The sequence below is a fragment of the Micrasema longulum genome, unplaced genomic scaffold (genome assembly GCF_059751315.1).
Source record: "Micrasema longulum isolate JH-2025_06_02 unplaced genomic scaffold, ASM5975131v1 h1tg000569l, whole genome shotgun sequence".
Lineage (NCBI taxonomy): Eukaryota > Metazoa > Arthropoda > Insecta > Trichoptera > Brachycentridae > Micrasema > Micrasema longulum.
In genome coordinates this window covers 246,269-253,890 of record NW_028277765.1, presented here as the reverse complement: position 1 = coordinate 253,890, position 7,622 = coordinate 246,269, and the positions used below count along the sequence as shown (strand labels likewise).

The following is a 7,622-nucleotide window of genomic DNA, read 5'->3' as shown; positions in this document are numbered from 1 at the left end:
CCGTCTGTACAAACTATACCCAGAACTCTTCACTTGTACGCTTCGCTCGATAGTATAATTCAAGCTGTCATTCTATTGACCCCTTCAATTGTAACAAAATGACTTTCAAAATGCGAGTTCTAAAATTAATATTAAATGGTAGTCTTTGAGTCTTTGGCTATATTTCACCTTGATATTCGTTTAGGTACCCTGCTCTAACTAACAATAATTCTTACAATGTCGTAATCTTGCTATTTTACAATGTTTACAAATGCTTATGCTCTCTACTTTTACAACAATTAAGGCCAGTTTCATAAAAAAAGTTAAATAAAGTTTAAAGTTAAATAATTGTTACGTTTTTGTCAAAATGTACAAAATGAGTTGTTTTTTTTTGAATTTTTAGTGCGAACTCTATTTTCCGTTTTGACGAAAACGCAACAATATAACTTTATTCAACTTAACTTTTTTTACGCAATGGGCTCCATGCATATGTTAGAAAAGATGAAAGTAATTGATGATCCTGGAAGAAAATTAAAAACTATTTATTTATTTTCAAGTCTAATTTTATTTTTTAGCCGTTTTTAATTAAAATTTTCGTTTTAAATATTGATTTCTGGCGAATGGATTTCGAACGCATCGTGATTGGTTGTCGTGTTTGTGACGTCATTTATCTTGTTCGACAACGCTGTCATTCATTTCCGCTGGTGTTTTTGGTGGCGACGGTTTGTTTAACGCTTTATTCGCAATTTTAACGAAATGACGGAAGATAATTTTATTAAAGGACAATCGGATAACATTCCTCATGTAAATGAATCCATGTTAATGTTGTTTTTTTCCGAAAATACAAACTTTTGCAGCGCCGAAATGAGGGGAGTGAAAGTTGACAGGTGAGTTTCAAAAATGTTTAACTATAATATATTACTTAAAACTGTCACCTTTCTTTGATATTGAGTTTTCAATATGTTAAAGACGTATTTTATATTCAGCAGTGATACAACTTATCGCCAGAAATGGTGTAAATATACTTGGATACTATTTTTTCCATACATAACCTCCTTTGTTCTGTCATGAGTATTTTAATGGACTTAATTAGTTCTTAATAAACACTTTAGAATTAAAATACTGACTGTTTTATGTCTGATTAATTATTGTCTTAAAAACTGTAACCAAGCACAGAAGGGACAAAATTGTAAATACACTATTTATTTGCAGGTCTTCGAGAGCTGAATATGCGGACAACGCTATTGGATATGTCCAGATCAAAAGAAATAAAAATGTGTGCACTGTAAAATGCCGGGTTACACCAGAGCATAAAATTCGGAAGAAGGCATACTCAGTTATCAGCGTCATTGATGAGGCAAATAATAAAATAATATCGTGCCAATGTGAAGACTGTGCGGCTTCTCAAGGTAAGCATGGTAGTAGACGCATTATTGTCGATGAATAGTTGACATCGGAAGCGTCTTATTTATTTAAAAAAAAGAAAAAAACGTACTGCATTGCATGTTCTTTTTGTATAAATTTGCAGAAGGAAGAAAAATTTTATTGTTAAATTAATCGCGTCGCACATATTTTTTTAATCTGTCAAATTATTAGTGTGTATTGAGCAAGTCGGACGATGTCATGTTTATAAATAACTGTAAAATAACATTTATATTACAGGAGGATGCAAACACTCAGTAGCATTTATATATTGGCTATATCGACGCAGCATTGAGCCCAGCCCTACTTCAGTAGCCTGTTATTGGAAGCGTCCGATAATGGCAGGTATCGGCACCACGATTCCTTTCGTTATGGCCAAGGAATTTGGAAACCACGAGGATTTGCCATCAGGAGATGGCTCGTTTTTGGCAGCTGTAGTCGATGCCAGCAACCAGTTGGGTGATGGTACTTCAAGACGAATGCGTCTTTTTACCCAACATACTGATGTAGATAGGTTATCTTTGCATGTTTTAATGTGTCAATTTCAAAAAGAACAAAGTAATTTTCTCCCAAAAGATTTTTTAAAATATTGTCAGGGTCAAATGAAGATGCCTATCTGCAGAGCTGCTGAACGCTTAACTGTTGAGCAAAACGATATACCTTTGTGGCGTAGACTGCGTTTTGCTCGAATCACTGCTTCCAACGCTTATGCTGTGTCAAGGTGCCAGACAAGTGATGGTTCTCTCTGTGAGAAATTGTTGGGAGCCAAGTTGAAAGCAACTGCGGCGTTATTACGCGGCAGGTCCTTAGAGTCCTTAGTTTTAAAAGAAATGCAAAGAAAACTAAATGTAAAGTTTAGAAAGTGTGGCATTTTTTTGTCTCCTGAATACCCCATATTTGGAGCATCTCCAGATGCGCTGTACGAAGAGTATATTGTTGAGGTGAAATGCCCTGTATCTGATGCCACTTTTCAAACATATTTTACAGACGGAAATCCCTCTGAAAAGTATATGGCTCAGGTCCAGCTAGAAATGTTTTTTTCTAACAAAATAAAAGCTCTGTACTGTGTAGCACATCCTGATTTCGAGGAATCTAAGAATGTTACACATTTGTTTATAAATATAAATAAGGAGTATTGCTTAGATTTAATTGAAAAGTGTACAGTGTTTTGGAATTTAGCAATTTATAATAAACTCAAATAAATTCATGTTTTTTTATTACTTACTTATTCTGTTTTATACTTTATAAATACATATTGTTGATTTTGATAGTTGCATTACCTTCGTAGCCTTGTTAACGAACCTAATTTACCTCTTTAGTCTTAGATTCACCATTTCCTCTATTCTTGAAAGGGTTTTTTTTATTTATTTGTTTTATTCTGTATAGTACTTTGTTTTTTTTTTCTACTTGGATTTTTAAAAAATATAATTGTTGATATATTTAGTATAATAATTGCACGTTGATATTTTAGTTACAATTATGTGTTGATATGTTTAGTGATAGATTTTGTTTTGATATATTTAGTTATAAGTTTAAACTTGCTTTGTTTCTTGGTTGTAAATATTTTTTATCCAAAAAAATGTTATATATTATTCAAGTCCCAAATTGAGTTGTTTGTAACTCCTGGGAATATAATACATTACTGTATTATAATTATGAATAAATAAAAAATATATATATTGTACACACAAATGGCCATATTGTTTTTATTTACAGCACTTGCACGTTGTAATACGTCAAGTGCACACGAACACACATTTCCTTCTATAAATACTCCATTCCATGCTTCTTTAACTCTGTTGAGATATAAAAAACATTTGTTTGTTTTGTTAAGCATTTATTTACAAGTTGAGGGTAATATTAGGTTAACAAAACTTTTAATGTTCAAATAATCTTTACATTTATATTGTAAAATAGTGATGGCCAAAAAAAATAAAGAAATAGAAACCGGTTTAGCATAGTCATTGATGATTTTTAAAAAGATTACTGAGAATGCAGAAGGAATCAAGTGCTGGAGATACCGTTTTGTAAATCAACACTAGGACAGAGTCGTGCAAATGTCCTTGCCCTTAAACTGTATAAATCATACTTTTTAGACACAAGAGAAAATGGTAATTTAAGCCTCTCTTCTACTAATGATTCCTTTATAAATTAGGTCAAAAATATAAATGTCAATGTTTTCTTTTCCCGATAAACTTTTAATTTTCTCTTGTATTTTTTCCTAATTTAATTATCAACTTTCATTTAATATTTTTTTGTTCTATTTCTTGTTTTCAGATTCTCTACTCTTACTCAAATTAAAAATTAAAAAAAACAACTTGAATGTAACATAAAATTATTACTCATGTTTTATTTTCTTTTAAATATATTTACATATTATGCATCTACACTTATTGTGCCTCTACACTTATTGTGCCTATGTGGGATTTTTTAGTTTTCATGTAAAGCTGTAAAGTTACAAATATATTATGTAATAAAAAATGTACTAAATGTAAACGAAAAAATTGTAAATAAAAAAATGCTTAAGTCAGTATTAAGTAATTATTGTTATTTTCATAGTTATTAAATTTTAACCAGTGGCTCCTGAAGGTTTATTAACCCACAAGCAATATTAATAATATAATCTAAGAGGCCAACATAATTAATATCGATGCATGCGTGCATTGCCAACATTTTAAATTCCCTTATCCGACTGATTGCACGTTCAACGTTGATTCGTAACGCAGCCACCCTTTTAGCCTCCTTGACCTTGTCACAAGATAGAGGAATGTCCGCGCTCACACTTGGTGGACGAATTAACTTGCATTGTTTTAACTCGAGTAAATGAGCAATGTTTTTAAAACCTCGGTCTGCCATCACATCCATACCAGGTTTCAAATTATCTAAAAATCTGCAAACCTCGAAAATCTTTGTGTCACTGGTTCGTCCACCATATCCTTTTGAAATAAAATTGATGTGTCCGCACGGTGTACAAGAGACAAGGTATTTGATGGTATTGCATTTTTTGTAATCTGACCATGTCGTGGCTTGTCTAATGGGGTTTGAAGGCTTATCGATTTGTATTTCCAAACAATCAATGATAGCTTGGACTTTACTGTATCTTGCAATAAAGGGCAAAGGCAAATGAAGCCGAACGGTATATTGGTCTGGCCAAAATATTAGCTCCTGCAGACAGATCGCTACTAGCTTTACCGTCTTCCTGAAGATCCTGCTTACAGTTGGTTCTGACAATCCAAATTGCATTCCAAGAATTGCATTTGATTCATCCAATCTGATTTTTTTAAATGTTATTAAAATATTCAGGCGCGAGTCACATACTTTTTTGCACAGAAGTGTTAAAATATATGCCATATCATCTGGTATGCCAAGACAAAGTCGATAATTTCTTTCAATACCCATTACAGTAGCCTGTCGTAAAATAACATTATATTTTTGAATTTCAAAAGCATCAGCATTATCGTCAGAAGTATCGTCATGAGGTACAAAGTCCTGGTCATCGGAAGTACTTTTCCATTCTAGTATTTCATCATCATTATCTGGCATAACTGAATCATAGCTTATGGTAAGATCTTTAGGTGTAGGAAAAATAATAGGAGATGTAGCTCTTGTCACCGTTAGAAACGTGGCGTCAGTTGATGTTCCCTTGCTGCGAACAATGACTTTATTTGACCTTAAACTTGCTTGAGTCATTTTACTAGCTTTTTCAACTGTGGGGGATGAAGAAGCGAATTCGAGTTCAACTGCCTCCGTTGCAACATTTATAGATGAAGATGTACAGGGTTGTTCTTCCTCCGGAACTTCAGACGTCATTGTTCTTTCAAGAGTTCCTAAATGGCTTCTTCTGTGTCCCGTTTGTCGTAAAAATTTGATGTTTTTCTTTTGACACTCGAAAATGTGTGAAACAACATTTTTTTTTAAGGACACCCTTCCTCCCATAAGCTTGAATCTGGTAAAATTATCAGCATCTTCTTCAAGCTGTGAAAATAACATTTAACATAATTAGAATACTTACATCACGAAATGGCTAACCATCAAAATAAGTTTATGCTTTTATTACAATATATTGTATTTATTTGACAAATAATATTTAATATGTACATATAATGTATTATCAATCAATAAATAGAAGTATAGAATGTGTAAAATATAAATTTGAACTTACGTTGAAATGATCCTCGCAACAGTAAATTCCGGATTTACAGCTGATTTTGTCAAACTGTCTCTTCATCGCCACAAACCATTTTTTTCTCAGTTTAGCATCTCGTGGAATAGTGACAAACTTCTTTCCCGGTGTTGTATGTGTCGTATTAACACATCTAGGAACTGAACAGTATTTGTACCCAGCCATCGTTCGATAATTGCAACACAATAAGCTTTAATGTTAATATCACGGCAATTAAAATAAAAACAACTCGACTAAACTCAACAACTCGCAAGCAATTAGTTCTGTTTTGACAGATACAGATTCGTACACGCGATAAATGACGTCACACAACAAAAATCGGCAAAAGTTGCCGTTTTAGCGCGAAATCAAATTTTTTAAATTTAAAACCGTAGTACTTTGCTTAAAAGTAAAAAAAAAAAAAAAAAAAGCGCACTCGTGTTTCTCTTTTTTTCCCCTCTTTTTTTTGAGATAAAAAAAAAAAATTCTGCATGGAGCCCATTGGCCCTCATTCACATACTCACACACCCTCACCCACACTTTCACGTACAGATACACACACCGTCTCTCATTCTATACTTGTTTGTATATTTATGGATATCTGGACCGCGATTATGAACGGTTAATTTCATCGGTATACACTGAGACGGTATAAACTAATATCGATATTTATGTATGAAAGTGTATATATAGGAAAATTCTAAGTATCTTTTTTCATACAGAAAACTTAATTTTACTTTGTAGATAAAATTGACGATGAATTTTAACTTCCCATCAGAATACTACCCAGTTTTGGTTTAATTTTATATTTTTTCTTTGGACTATTTATATTTGATGTATTACTGTCGATATACAAAATAAATAAATATCACAAATTGTCAAAAATCATTCCTACGGACGATATTTTCTTTAACAAAAGCACTAAGTCATTAGCGAAATTCCTCAGGGAAATTCAAACAAGGTGCTAAATGTCGATAAATACTTGGATTCTAATAATAATTTATGTCATTTCGGTGATATTATACATTTTATTCTAAACACTTCACTCACAGAGATAATTGGGAAACGATTTGATTACACAGCCTTCAGATTTGATAGCGCCTCTGTTTATTTCACTCCGCGATTAGACGCGTCGAGGGTCCCGTTAATCCAGTCATTCTCCTATTTCCCTTTTCAGCCATTCGTGAACCATCTGGGGTAATTACGCTCCCTTTGAATGGAGACGAAATTAATATAACAATACGCTTGAAAGTTTCAATAGAGATATCTCGCCCGAGAATTCCTTTTGACTGGCGATTCGAATAACCGATTGATGAAAGTAACCTAATAATTTACCGGTTACGGGAATAACCCATCGATTTACTACAGCCGCAGCTGGTCTGGTTCCATACTTACACAAATCGCATTTTCCGAAAAAAACTACGTTTTTTGATGCAGCTAGGTGCCGCTAGAATAACCACCTGTATAAATAATATTCACACACGTAGGTAGGTATCAAAATAAATATTCCTTCGTTTGAAAGTCGCGCAGTTACTAAATCGTCGATTCTTCAGAACGTGGATGTTATTATTATTGATGAGGACAGTATCGGTTAAAATAACGGTGGTATAATTGAACGTAGTTATGCAGAAGGCAGCCAATCCACAAGTTTGAAAAATTAGATATTTGTGTTATCAGGTGCAGTAAGGTCAATTCTATGCTCTGATGAAAACACCCAGGCCGCTTTCATACAAAAAATGTAATAATCACCTTCTTAAAATAGTGTTGATCACAAAAACGGCATTTCTCAATTTGCAGATAACACCCATTACACTAGAAAAATCTTACAGTATAGATGACGATTGTAAGATTAATGCCTCCAAAAATTTAGTTATCTTGAATAAATTAAAGTGGGTAAATACGTTAGTAGTTAAATTGTATAAATTCATTAATTTTAAAATATCTGTAATAAAGTAATGTGTTTTAATACAGAATGCCACCTTATAAATTCAAGGTTTAAATAAGGTATCATTCAATATTAGATCTGGCTGTTTTCTGTAAAATGCATATTTTATGTTGT

At 32.8% G+C, this 7,622-nt stretch overlaps 1 long non-coding RNA gene across 2 annotated transcripts; it reads left to right on the top strand.

Annotated features, from left to right (window-relative positions):
• The first annotated feature begins 459 nt into the window (after positions 1–459).
• On the top strand, positions 460–7,142 carry LOC148280572 (uncharacterized). 2 transcript variants are annotated; one of them, XR_015822563.1, is made up of 3 exons: positions 460–866; positions 1,192–1,388; positions 1,642–7,142. It is a non-coding gene; the product is annotated as an uncharacterized LOC148280572 (long non-coding RNA). The 2 variants fall into 2 exon arrangements; XR_015822562.1 differs by lacking the exon at positions 460–866 and having other exon boundaries at positions 948–1,388.
• The last annotated feature ends 480 nt before the right edge of the window (positions 7,143–7,622 follow it).